This window comes from Bos javanicus, chromosome 22 (assembly GCF_032452875.1).
Source record: "Bos javanicus breed banteng chromosome 22, ARS-OSU_banteng_1.0, whole genome shotgun sequence".
NCBI classification, from domain to species: Eukaryota; Metazoa; Chordata; class Mammalia; order Artiodactyla; family Bovidae; genus Bos; species Bos javanicus.
In genome coordinates this window covers 53,184,563-53,190,203 of record NC_083889.1, presented here as the reverse complement: position 1 = coordinate 53,190,203, position 5,641 = coordinate 53,184,563, and the positions used below count along the sequence as shown (strand labels likewise).

At 39.9% G+C, this 5,641-nt stretch overlaps 1 non-coding gene across 1 annotated transcript; it reads left to right on the top strand.

Moving 5' to 3' along the window:
• Window positions 1-3,685: 3,685 nt before the first annotated feature.
• Window positions 3,686-3,757, top strand: TRNAY-GUA (transfer RNA tyrosine (anticodon GUA)). The gene has a single exon. It is a non-coding gene; the product is annotated as a tRNA-Tyr (tRNA).
• The last annotated feature ends 1,884 nt before the right edge of the window (window positions 3,758-5,641 follow it).

Genomic DNA, 5,641 nt, shown 5'->3' with positions numbered 1-5,641 from the left:
GTTTTCAACTGTCTTTTGAAAACAAAGATTCTGCCTTTGCAAAACATTCCTTTTTAAATTTCCTTATTTTTCAATTGGAGGATAATTGCTTTACAATGTTGTGCTGGTTTCTGCCATATATTAACATGAATCAGCCATCGGTATATATCCGTCCCCTTCCTCTTGAATCTCCCTCCTAGTAAAACATTCTTGTGAAGTAGATTATTTCAAAGTTTGATTAATGAAGCAAAATATTTCTCTTCTCTCCCCAACATTTTCTTTTTTAAAAAAATACCTCATATTCTTTTTTATGTCAGGATCAAAGAAAATTTATCATGAAAATTTTCATATATTCTTCTGACATCCTTTTGGAAAATTTTAAGGTGAAAATCTGCACATTTTGCTTTTAATTCATCTTCATAGGATGAGAAGAACTCTCAAATAGAAAACTTTATCCAAAGATTTCTGGCTAAAATTGAATTAACTAAGACTCGATTACAGTTCTTAAAGGTCATTTTGTTTAATTTTACAAATAATTCTAGCAGGTCAAGCAACTATAAATATCAAAATTATAACTGACTCTCCAAAATCTTTATTCTTTTATTCTATTCTACCTTTTAATGCTATTCATACCCTTTAATATTCTTATAAACATTTCTCAGCCTAAAATTGACACAATATACTTGCTATAGTACACAAATAGAACAAATTCTTAAGAAGTTCTTGTTTTTAATGCCAGTCTATTTGTCTATTTCCCCATAATGAATCACAGCCTTGTCATGGTAAAGGGATTTGCATAACTCAGTGAAGCTATAGGCCATGCTGTGCAGCGCCATCCAAGACAAAGGGGTTATTAATTGTGAAGAGTTCTGACTAAACGTGATCCGCTGGAGCAGAAAATGGCAACCCATTCCATATTCTTGCCTCAAGACCCCCTTGAAAAGTATGAGAAGGCAAAAAGATAAGACAGGAATATGAGCCCCCCAGGTCGGAAGGTGTCCAATATGCTGAGGAAGAGCGGAGGGCAATTACGAATAGCTCCGGAAGAATGAAGTGGCTGGGCCAAAGCAGAAGTGACACTCAGTTGTGGAAGTGTCTGGGGGTGAAAGTAAAGTCTAATGCTGTAGAGAACAATATTGCATAGGAACCTGGAACGTTAGGTCCATGAGTCAAGGTAAATTGGACACGGTCAAGCAGGAGATGGCAAGAATGAACATCAACATCTTAGCAATCAGTGAACTAAAATGGATGGGAACGTGTGCTGTGCTCAGTTGCTTCAAAAATGTCCAACTCCTATGACCCCATGGACTGTAGCCCTCCAGGATCCTCTGTCCATGGAATTCTCCAGGCAAGACGACTGGAGTGGGTTGCCATGCCTTCCTCCAGGGAACCTTCCCAACCCAGGGATCGAAACCACGTCTCCTGCTCTCCTGCACTGCAGGTGGATTCTTTACCCACCAAGCCACCTGGGAAGCCCAAAATGGATGGGAATGGGAGAATTTAATTCAGGTGACAATATTATATCCACTACTATGGGAAGAATCCTTTAAAGGAAATGGAGTAGCCCTCATAGTCAACACAATTAACGATGCCGCACAACTGCACTCATTTCACATGCTAGCAAAGTAATGCTCAAAATTCTCAAAGCCAGGCTTCAATAGTATGTGAACTGAGAACTTCCAGATGTTCAAGCTGGATTTAGAAAAGGCAGAGGAACTAGAGATCAAACTGCCAACATCTGTTGGATCATAGAAAAAGCAAGAGAATTCCAGAAAAACATATACTTCTGTTTCATTGGCTACACTAAAGCCTTTGACTGTATGGATCACAACAAACTGTGGAAAACTCTTAAAGACATGGGAATACCAGACCATCTTATTGCCTCCTGAGAAACCTATATGTAGATCATGAAGCAACAGTTAGAACCAACAAGGAACAACAGACTGGTTCCAAATTGGGAAAGGAGTATACCAAAGCTGTATGTTGTCACCCTGCTTGTTTAAGTTATATGCAGAGTACATCATACAAAATGCCAGGCTGGATGAAGCACAAACTGGAATCAAGATTGCCGGGAAAAATATCAATAACCTCAGATATGCAGATGACACCACCCTTATGGCAGAAAGTGAAGGGGAACTAAAAAGCCTCTTGATGAAGATGAAAGAGGAGGGTGAAAAAGCTGGCTTAAAACTCAACATTCACAAAACAAAGTCATGGCATCCTGTCCCATCACTTCATGGCAAACAGATGGAGAAACAATGGAAACACTGAGAGACTTTATTTTCTTGTACTCCCAAATCACTGCAGATAGTGACTGCAGCCACAAAATTAAAAGACACTTGCTCCTTGGAAGAAAAGTTATGATAAACCTAGACAGCGTATTTAAAGCAGAGACATCACTTTGCCCATAAAGGTCTGTCTAGTCAAAGCTATGGTTTTTCCAGCAGTCATTTACGGATGTGAAAGCTGGACCATAAAGAAGGCTGAATGCCAAAGAATTGATGCTTTTGAATTGTGGTGCTGGAGAAGACTCTTGAGAGTCTCTTGGACTGCAGGGAGATCAAACCACTCAATCTTAAAGGAAATCAGTCCTTAATATTCATTGGAAGGACTGATGCTGAAACTGAACCTCCGATACTTTGGCCACCTGATGTGAAGAGCTGACTCATTGGAAAAGACCCTGATGCTGGGAAAGACTGAAAGAAAAAACAGAAGGGAATGGTAGAGGACGAGATGGTTAGATAGTGTCACTGACTCAATGGACATGAATTTGAGCAAATCCCAGGAGATAATGGAGGACAGAGGAGCCTTGTGTGCTACAGTCCATGGAGTCACAAAGAACCGGACATGTTAGTAACTGAACAAAAACAAGTTTGCCTATTTATTTAACCAATAGAAATATCTTACTTTTGTACATAAAATCGACAGTTTATTACCATCAGTTTTTGCGGCCCTCTTGGAATATTCAATGTTTATATTTCAATTGGTTGACTGAATTTCAACATATAAAAGCAAATAAGGTCACTTTTCACTCTTAAGTTACTTCTAAATGCTTATATATCTTTGGAACTGAATTCAGTTACTTATAATAAACTTATGCTTGTGTTTCACATATTTATATGATGTGGATCTGCACAATCACATGACCATTGATCACGCAAAAGTTCCAAAATCCCAAAAATAACTGATGCAGGCAACTAGCTTTTTGCTCTTCCAAACTAAGGTCAAAGTTGAAGCCCAAATTAGATTCTTTCAAGTCATATTTTTTTCACCTGCCTCGTATTACCTCAACCATATTTTTGAATGGCATTTAATTCTTACATCAACTATATCCATACTGAAAGAAAGAAAGTGAAGTCACTCAGTCGTATCCAACTCTTTGAGACCCCATGGACTGTAACCTACCATGCTCCTGCAAGTACTGGAGTGGGTTGCCAATTCCTTCTCCAGAGGATCTTCCTGACCCAGTGATCGAACCTAGGTTTCCTGCATTGCAGGCAGACACTTTACCATCTCAACCACCAGGCAAGCCCATATCCGTACTGGGTACTGGTCAAAATCTACATTTTGTCTCTTGTGACTCATGAGAAGTTAAAAAAGAAAAAAAAGACAGAACATCTGTGTAGTTATTTCCATAACCATAGCAATTTCAGAAGTCTTATAAGAATCCTAAACATATATTGGTGTAATGCTTTTTTCTTGGGCTTCCCTGGTGGCTCAGACGGTAAAGCATCTGCCTGTAATGCGGAAGACCCAGGTTCGATCCCTGGGTTGGGAAGATCTCCTGGAGAAGGAAATGGCGACCCACTCCAGTATTCTTGCTTGGAGAATTCCGTGGATTGAGGAGCCTGGTAGGCTACAGTCCACAGGGTCGCAAAGAGTCGGACATGACTGAGCAACTTCACTTCGCTTCTTCACTTTTTTCTTACCGTGCCGGAAAAGTCAATAAATTATTTTTAAATTACGCAAAAATTTAACTCATTTACCAGCTGAGACAGCATCTTGAAGCTTGAGATGATCTAGCCTCTGAAGCAGAGCCAGGAACCACAAGGTGAAGATGGGTGGAGAGACAGGAGGTTGTGACACATCTCATGTTTTTACCTCATGATCCACTCATAAATACTGTTTCCGGTCTTCACACCTCTAAGCTCCAGTAGTTTCAAGGTTTTAGAGCCCAAGTGACCCAAAAAAGTTCTTAGTTGGAAACTGAGAGTGCCACCTGACCCCACTGCCATTTCCTTACACAATCAGAGAAATGGTGAACAACAGAAAAAAGAAAAACATATAGATACATATACATGTGTATATACATATTCTGGCAGGGTATGTATAATATATGAAACATAGGGGAATGCTTGTGCATTGCCTTATACCCCAAAGTAGGAACTAACAGAAACAACCCCAGTCCTATACAGACAGATCTATGAATGTCTCAGGTGACTGAGGGATGACAGACTAGGCCACCTCAAAGGACTCCGTCCATGGAGGTGGTGGCCATAGAAAAGGGGAACCTAAGATAGTAGTGGAGGATGAAGGTCTTAAGAACCAGGTACAAAACAAGTATTGTTTCTGCCTATAGTTCTCATCCCTCTTTACTTCTCCCATTATTGTGTTTGAGTTATGCTGGTTCTGCTTAAATGTAACATTTGGTTCACAGGTTACAGATGATCAGCTGGGCTGAAGTGAAAGTCCAAAAGAAACTAAGATCACTGGGAGAGCATGGGCTTGGACGACTGAGCTCAGGGACTCATCTCTAGATGTGGCACTTGATGACTTGGGCTACCCTCCAAAACACACATTAGGCATATAATTTTACTTTTATAGAATGATATTATACATGCATGTCTGAAGGTATCTTTTTAGCACAGTTTTTTGTTTCTCTCCTTTTTTTCCTACCAGTCTTTTCATCTCCTCTCTGCCCTCTCCTATCTGATATCCCCCAAGTCTCACAAATGGCCCTTGTTCTCTGTCCTAATGCACCATATCCATACACAGTTGTCTGGGGTTTTGTTTTCCTTTTTTGCCATTGTTTACAATACACAATACACTGTTCTTTGCATCTTACTTTTGAACCCAACAATACTTTGTGGAAATTCTTCCTAATCAGCTGGTTTGGCTCTAATTCTTTCTGTTTAACGGCATAATAATATTCTAGAGTATGGCTGGGCCATAATTTATTGAACTTTTCTGTGCTGTGTATATGCTTAGTCACTCAGTCGTGTCCAACTCTTTGCGACAGCATGGACTGTAGCCTGCCAGGCTCCTCTGTCCATGGGGATTCTCCAGGCAAGAGTACTGGAGTGGGTTGCCATGCCCTCCTCCAGGGGATCTTTCCAACCCAGGGACTGAACCCAGGTCTCCCGCATTGCAGGTGGATTCTTTACCATCTGAGCCATCAGGGAAACCTGAATGTTTCTAGTATTTAGCATTAATCACTTTTCAAGATTCTTCTTTTTTACTTACATGTCCTTACATGCCAGTCACTGGTACTTCTAATTCTATGGCATTGGCTCCCAGGTATGGGATTGGTGGGGCACAGGATATATGTTTTAAATTTTATTTTTTTATTTTTTAAAATATAAATTTATTTATTTTAATTGGAGGTTAATAACTTTACAATATTGTATTGGTTTTGTCATACATCAACATGAATCTGCCACGG